Source organism: Somniosus microcephalus, chromosome 12 (assembly GCF_052327205.1).
Source record: "Somniosus microcephalus isolate GS21.2 chromosome 12, FLI_Smic_1.0, whole genome shotgun sequence".
In the NCBI taxonomy this organism is placed as follows: domain Eukaryota; kingdom Metazoa; phylum Chordata; class Chondrichthyes; order Squaliformes; family Somniosidae; genus Somniosus; species Somniosus microcephalus.
In genome coordinates, this window is record NC_140998.1 from 193,399,610 (window position 1) to 193,408,130 (window position 8,521).

General features: G+C 43.2%; 1 long non-coding RNA gene across 1 annotated transcript in view; it reads left to right on the forward strand.

Annotated features, from left to right (window-relative positions):
• Positions 1–8,112, forward strand: part of LOC147109826 (uncharacterized) — a 44,924-nt gene extending 36,812 nt beyond the window's left edge. The window contains exons 5-6 of the long non-coding RNA XR_015080357.1: positions 5,758–5,997; positions 7,751–8,112. This is a non-coding gene — a long non-coding RNA (uncharacterized LOC147109826). The remainder of the gene's footprint in view (positions 1–5,757; positions 5,998–7,750) is intronic.
• The last annotated feature ends 409 nt before the right edge of the window (positions 8,113–8,521 follow it).

Genomic DNA, 8,521 nt, shown 5'->3' on the forward strand with positions numbered 1-8,521 from the left:
GAGACAGAAGGAAAAAGTTTTTTTTTTTAATTCTAAAATCTGATGGAATGAGACTCTACACTTGTAAAAGTACGTTTTCAGTGCCAGAGAGGTTGTTCAGCAGTAACTAAGATTTATCATGCTGTTAAAATTTTACTTGCACCTGAATGCACAGTGTCGGCGGGAAACTCGAGTGGCAGAGCGGGGTTATAAAAGGCCCCAGAGACCAGGTAAGGCCTCACAGCGTCGGCGGGAAACTCGAGCGGCAGAGCGGGGCTATAAAAGTCCCAGAGCCCAGGTAAGACCTCACAGCGTCGGAGGGAATCCTGAGCGGCAGAGCGGGGTTATAAAAGGCCCCAGAGACTAGGTAAGGCCTCACAGCGTCGGCGGGAATCCTGAGCGGCAGAGCGGGGCTATAAAAGTCCCAGAGACCAGGTAAGGCCTCACAGCATCGGTGGGAAACTCGAGCGGCAGAGCGGGGTTATAAAAGGCCCCAGAGACCAGGTAAGGCCTCACAGCGTCGGCGGGAAACTCGCGCGGCAGAGCGGGGTTATAAAAGGCCCCAGAGACCAGGTAAGGCCTCACAGCGTCAGCGGGAAACTCGAGCGGCAGAGCGGGGTTATAAAAGTCACAGAGACCAGGTAAGGCCTCAGAGCGTCGGTGGGAAACTCGAGCGGCAGAGAGGGGCTATAAAAGTCCCAGAGACCAGGTAAGGCGTACCAATCTCCAGTCTGGGAACTCGGAGGGAAGGAGAGAGGTAAAAAGTAATCCAAGTGTGACGTCACCAGAAAGCGGGTAAGTGATTGGTTGGTAAGTATTTCTCCCTTTTTAAGCTTAAATCTCTTTGGTTTATAGTTTCTAAGGTGTGATATTCACCATCTAGAATCGGGGTAGAGGGTATTTAAGAATAATATTAATAAATTTAATTAATTACATAGAATGGGTGATCAGGTGATGTGTTGCTGCTGCAATATGTGGGAGCTGGTGCTCACGGTGATCACATTTGCAGTAAATGTTGGCTGCTCGAGGAACTCCGGCTTCGTGTTGAAGAGCTGGAGTCCGAGCTTCAAACACTGAGACACATCAGGGAGGGGGAGAGTTACCTGGACTCTGTGTATCACGAGGTATTCACACCAATTAGATTAATTAATTCAGATGTAGTCCGTGGCCAGGGTCAGGATGGTGTGACTAGAAGTGAGGCAGGTACGGGAATCCAGGAGGTAGTGTTGGAGGAGCCGCAGCCCTTGCAATTGGCCAACAGGTTCGAGGCTCTTACTCCCTGTGAGGATGGGAACAGGGACTGCGGGGAGGATGAGCAACCTGAACACAGCACCGTGGAGCAGGGGGCCATTCAAGTGGGGGGAGTTAAAAGAAATGTTGTAGTGGTAGGGGATAGTATCGTTAGGGGGATAGATAGAGTTCTTTGCAGCCGAGAGCGAGAGTCCCGAAGGCTGTGTTGCCTGCCCGGTGCCAGGGTTAAGGACATCTCCTCTGGACTGGAGAGAAACTTGGAGTGGGAGGGGGAGGATCCAGTTGTCGTGGTCCATGTTGGTACCAACGACATAGATAGGACAAGGAAGGAGGTTCTGCTGAGGGAGTTTGAGCAGCTAGGGGCCAAATTAAAAAGCAGAACCACAAGGGTAATAATCTCTGGATTATTACCTGAGCCACGAGTGAATTTGGCTAGGACAAATAAAATTAGAGAGTTAAATGCGTGGCTCAAAGACTGGTGTGGGAGAAATGGGTTTTGCTTCCTGGGACACTGGCACCAGTACTGGGGCAGGAGGGAGCTGTTCCGTTGGGACAGGCTTCACTTGGCCAGTGCTGGGACTAGAGTCCTGGCGGATCATATAACTAGGGCTGTAGCGAGGGCTTTAAACTAACTAGTGGGGGGGAGGTTCCTAGAGAGCAAATAATAAAAATGACAACAGAGAAGGTCATAGACTTAGGTAGCAGTGGGGAAATTAAAAACCAGAGCATGTCAGGAAGGGGCAGAAGGTATGGAGTAAAAGGTAAAGTAATAAAAAGGGCAAAAGCAGGAACTAAGTGTCACAAAACATATTTGAAAGTTCTCTATCTGAATGCACGTAGCATTCGTAACAAAATAGACGAGTTAATGGCACAAATAACTACATATGGGTATGATCTTGTGGCCATTACAGAAACATGGCTGCAGGGTGACAATGCCTGGGAATTAAACATACCAGGTTATTTAACGATCAGGAAGGACAGGCAGGAAGGAAGGGGAGGTGGGGTGGCTATGTTAATAAAGGAAGGAATCACTGTAATACAGAGAAATGATATTGGGTCAAAAGATCAGGATAATGAAACAGTTTGGGTGGAGGTAAGGAATAATAAGGGGGAATAAACACTAGTGGGTGTAGTCTATAGGCCTCCGAACAGTGGCAACTCTGTTGGACGGAGTATCAATCAGGAAATAGTTGAGGCTTGTAATAAGGGAACATCTATAATTATGGGGGATTTTAACTATCATATTAATTAGACAAATCAAATTGGGCAGGGCTGCCTTGAGGATGAGTTAATTGAGTGTATTAGGGATGGGTTTCTTGAGCAGTATGTAACTGAACCGACCAGGGGGCAAGCAACCTTAGATCTGGTCCTGTGTAACGAGACAGGATTAATTAAAAATGTCCTAGTAAAGGATCCCCTTGGAATGAGTGACCATAACATGGTTGAATTCCATATTCAATTAGAGGGTGAGAAGGTTGGATCTCAAACAAGTGTGCTAAGCTTGAATAAAGGAGACTATGAAAGTATGAGAGCGGAATTGAGTAGAGTGGATTGGGAAAATAGATTAAAGGGTAAGACGATACATGATCAGTGGTGTACATTTAAGGAGTTATTTTACAACTTCCAAAAAAAAAATATTCCACTGAGAAGAAAAGGGTGTAAAAGAAAAGACAGCCATCCGTGGCTAAGTCAAGAAATTAAGGATAGTATTCGACTAAAAACAAGGGCATATAAGGTAGCCAAATCTAGTGGGAGGATAGAGGATTGGGAAAACTTTAAAAGACAGCAAATAATAACAAAAAGATTGATTAAGAAAGGGAAGATAGATTATGAAAGTAAATTAGCAAAAAATATAAAAACAGATAGTTAGGGTTTTTATAGTTATATAAAAAGAAAAAGGGTGGCTAAAGTAAATGTTGGTCCCTTAGAGGATGAGACCGGGAAATTAATGGTGGGAAATATGGAGATGGCAAAAACACTGAATGAATATTTTACATCAGTCTTTACAGGAGAAGACACTAAGAATATCCCAACACTGGACAAACAGGGGGCTAAAGGGGGGGAGGAGCTAAACATGATCAAAATCACTAAGGAAGTGGTACTCGGTAAAATAATGGGACTCAAGGCGGATAAATCACCTGGACCTGATGGCTTACATCCTAGGGTCTTGAGGGAAGTGGCGGTAGGGATTGTGGATGCATTGGTAATAATTTTCCAAAACTCCCTGGACTCAGCAAAGGTCCCGGCAGACTGGAAAACTGCTAATGTAACACCCTTATTTAAAAAGGGCAGTAGACAGAAGGCTGGAAACTATAGACCGGTTAGCCTAACAGTTGTGGTAGGTAAAATTTTGGAGTCCATTATTAAGGAGACAGTAACAGGACATTTGGATAATCATAATTTAATAGGACAAAGTCAGCATGGTTTTATGAAGGGGAAGTCATGTTTGACAAATTTGCTGGAGTTCTTTGAGGAAGTAACGTATTGGGTGGATAAAGGGCAACCAGTGGACGTAGTGTATTTGGACTTCCAAAAGGCATTTGACAAGGTGCCACACAAAAGATTATTGCTTAAGATAAAAAATCACGGGATTGGTGGTAATATTCTGGCATGGATAGAGGATTGGCTATCTAACAGAAGGCAGAGAGTTGGGATAAATGGTTCATTCTCAGACTGGCAATCAGTAACTAGTGGTGTTCCGCAGGGGTCAGTGCTGGGTCCCCAACTCTTTACAATCTATATTAACGATTTGGAGGAGGGGACCGAGTGTAACATATCAAAGTTTGCAGATGATACTAAGATGGGAGGGAAAGTAGTGAGTGAGGAGGACATAAAAAACCTGCAAGGGGACATAGACAGGCTAAGTAAGTGGGCAGAGATTTGGCAGATGGAATACAATACTGGAAAGTGTGAGGTTATGCACTTTGGCAGGAAAAATCGTAGGGCAAGTTATTATCTTAATGGCAAGAAACTGGAAAGTACTGAAGTACAAAGGGATCTGGGGGTCCTGATGCACGAAACTCAAAAGGTTAGTATGCAGGTGCAGCAAGTGATTAAGAAGGCCAATGGAATGTTGGCTTTCATTGCTAGGGGGATAGAATATAAAAATAGGGAGGTATTGCTTCAGTTGTACAAGGTATTGGTGAGACCGCACCTGGAATACTGCGTACAGTTTTGGTGTCCATACTTAAGAAAGGACATACTTGCTCTCGAGTCAGTACAAAGAAGGTTCACTCGGTTAATCCCGGGGATGAGGGGATGGACATATGAGGAGAGGTTGAGTAGATTGGGACTCTACTCATTGGAGTTCAGAAGAATGAGAGGCGATCTTATTGAAACATATAAGATTGTGAAGGGGTTGGATCGGGTGGATGCGGGGAAGATGTTCCCGATGATGGGTGAAACTAGAACTAGGGGGCATAGTCTTAGAATAAGGGGCTGCTCTTTCAAAACTGAGATGAGGAGGAACTACTTCACTCAGAGGGTGGTAGGTCCATGGAATATGCTGCCCCAAAAAGCTGTAGAAGCTACATCATTACATAAATTTAAAACAGAAATAGACAGTTTCCTAGAAGTAAAGGGAATTAAGGGTTACGGGGAGCGGGCAGGAATTTGGACATGAGTCTAGGTTCGGATCGGTCATGGCCCTGTGGGTAGCGGAGCGGGCCTGATCCTGCTCCTATTTCGTGTGTCTAATTCTGTTAGATTCAGGAGATGGTTCTGTGATAGTGGATTGGCGGTTAGGATCAGATCAGCCATGATCTTATTGAATGGCGGAGCAGGCTCGAGGGGCCGATTGGCCTACTCCTGCTCCTATTTCTTATGTTCTTATGACTCTTTCTGGCATGTTTAGTGGGTAACTGGTGGGCACATATGGAAACTTCATGCCCTTCATGTATTTTAATGCCGAATCTATCTGCGAGGTACTGGTGTAGTGAAGCTTGTGGAGGAGTAGAGCAAATCGAACAGCAGCTTCTGGATTTCTGCGTTTAATTGCGCATGTGTGGATGCCAGAACTTGCTGTCCGATTTACTCCATCATAGCGGTGAACGCTGATAGTCTTAATGGAAAATCCAGGCCATTATGTATTGGAAATTGGATCTTTAAGAAAATAATTTTATGTAAAGAATGGGTTTACCAAAATAAATTGTTCTGTTGCTAACAAAAAATCGTCTATAACAACATATTTTTATTTGCAGCAATATAGTCAGATATAGAAGTAGCACCTAAATGATGGATTCGTTATTGAAGGTTATCAGCATCTGAATAGAGTTCAAATGGAATATTCAGCCCCATTACCTCACTGTGCCATTAACTGACAAACTGATGTAGTCTTTGTCCTGTTTGTAACTGCGTATTAATGAACAAAAAGAAAATAATATTGTTGTATAATATAGTGTGGGGCAGGCTTGATAAACCAGCTGGTCTTTTCCTGCCCGTTGATTGCACATGTTTGTATAATAATCTTAATAAAGCGGTCTTTCTTTATGCTTCTCACATATTCAGTTTATTTTGTTTTTCGAACAGAGCTACCAGATCAAGTTTTAAGAGTTTTCAAGGCAGACCAACAAAGTCGCTACATAATGATCAGCAGAGATACCACCGAAAGGAAGTGGTAATTCAGGCACTTCGAGAATTTGCAATGACTGCTGCTCCTGAATCATACTCGCTATGTGAAGTCTCCGTTACCCCTGAAGGTGTTATCAAGCAAAAACGACTTCCGGATCAGCTATCAAAGCTCGCCGACCGAATCCAACTTAGTGGCAGGTAAGGATGACTAAAATGCCAGAATCAATGTTCCTGCAAGGAAACCAATTAAAATAAACTTTTATTTACATTGGATTTGGATGGGGAAACACCAAGTTTGAAGATATATTTAGAGCATTATCTATAGGTGTAATGCATACAAGCATATAAGAACATAAGAAGTAGGAGCAGGAGTAGGCCATACGGCCCCTCGGGCCTGCTCCGCCATTCAATAGGATCATGGCTGATCCGACCCTAGACTCACGTCCACTTCCCTGCCCTCTCCCCGTAACCCCTAATTCCCTTATCTGCTAGGAAACTGTCTATCTCCATTTTAGATTTATTTAATGTTGCAGCTTCCGCAGCTCTCTGGGGTAGAAAATTCCATAGATTTACTACCCTCTGAGTGAAGAAGTTTCTCCTCATCTCAGTTTTGAAAGGGCAGCCCCTTATTCTTAGATTATGCCCCCTAGTTCTAATCTCACCCATCAGTGGAAACATCTTCACTGCATCCACCCGATCAAGCCCCCTCACAATCTTATATGTTTCGATAAGGTTGCCTCTCATTCTTCTGAACTCCAATGAGTAGAGTCCCAACCTACTCAACCTTTCCTCATACGTCAACCCCCTCATCTCCGGAATCAACCGAGTGAACCTTCTCTGAACCGCCTCGAGAGCAAGTATATCTTTTCTTAAATATGGAAACCAAAACTGCATGCAGTATTCCAGGTGTGGCCTCACCAATACCCTGTATAACTGCAGCAAGACTTCCCTGTTTTTATACTCCATCCCCCTTGCAATAAAAGCCAAGATTCCATTGGCCTTCCTGATCACCTGCTGCACCTGCATACTAACTTTTTGTGTTTCATGCACCAGGACCCCCAGATCCCTTTGTACTGTAGAACTTTGCAGTTTCTCTCCATTTAGATAATAACTTGCTCTTTGATTTTTTCTGCCAAAGTGCATAACCTCACACTTTCCAACATTATATTGCATCTGCCAAATCTCTGCCCACTCACTTAGCCTGTCTATGTCCTTTTGCAGGTTTTTTATGTCCTCCTCACTCACTGCTTTCCCTCCCATCTTTGTATCGTCGGCAAACTTGGATATGTTGCACTCGGTCCCTTCCTCCAAATCGTTATTATAGATTGTAAAGAGTTGGGGCCCCAGCACTGACCCCTGCGGAACACCTGACAGCATGTCAACCTCTGAATCAAATCGGTCACTACTTTGGGTGAATTATTTTTTGTCTCATTTTGTAAAGTGTTCTTTTCCCCCTCCGATTTCTCCCAACCCAATGTTCCCAGTCCTATTTTCAGGGGCTGGCCACTGGGAGGTGCATAGAGGCACCTGAGTTCATTTACTGCTTGATGTTTTTTTCAGGGCCTGCCCCTCATGGAATTCAAACTCAGTTTGGCAAATCATCAAGAAGAAGGTTGCAGACATCAGGCAAGCTGTTGCTGCCGATGTTGCATAAGAAAATGTATGGCTGCAAATCCAGTTTGAGGATAGCATAGTGGGTGATGTGAGAGAGTTCTAAAAAGTTGTGAGAATGTTAGAGCATCATAGGAAGTTCTGTTTCTGCTCGACTATTGATCTGAATGCAGTGCAAAAAAAGTTGGGATGGGGAGGATGACAGTTAATTGCTCGCTGGTATAAAATAAATTGAAAAGAGAAACGATTTACACACCTGGAATAAGTCTGATCAAAGTGTTGTTGCTGTATTGTTTTCCTTTCAGTTAATGCAACGTTGATTATTTTTGCCTCCCTAAAGTACTACCTGAAGAACAACATGGAGACAGGGATACTCTGCTCAGATAAAGATGCTCAGGAATTGCTCCGGAAGAGTCATATCATGCTGCTACAACTAAGCACTATTGAAGTTGCCACCCAGCTCTCCATGAAAAACTTTGAACTATTTTGTAACATTGAACCCACAGAGTACATAGATGACTTGTTCAAACTTAAGTCAGAAACTGAATGTGTCAATCTGAAGAAATTTGAGAACATTATCAATCAGGAAACATTTTGGGTTGCAACAGAGATTCTTCGAGAACCAAACCAACTCTTATGTTCATTAATAAATAGACATTCTTATTATAAACACAGCGAGCTTTTGCTAGACACTTTATTGAGCACATGTGGACTAGGTACAGTATTTGTAGAGGCATCCATCTTGACTGCTGCCTTCTGGGTAGCCTAGTGCCTCATGGGTAATGTAGTCTTAATATACATACAGCTGGGTAGTTTAGTCTTATATACATACAGCTCTACACAGCTCTACGGCTCCACCTAGTGTCCACTATAGAATGACATGTTATTGATCATTACACCAACTGAAAAGGATGAAGATAATTAAACACTTTATCAAGATGGCACTGTGCTGCAAGAACTTTAACTCCATGTTTGCAATTATCAGGTAAAAAATATATATACCAGTAAGAGAAACTTTTACTTCTAAAAAATGTTTTTTTTAAATCACGTTTAATTCTTGTATACTTTGTAGGAAGGACTAAACTCTGATAATGGTACAAGTTTCTAATCA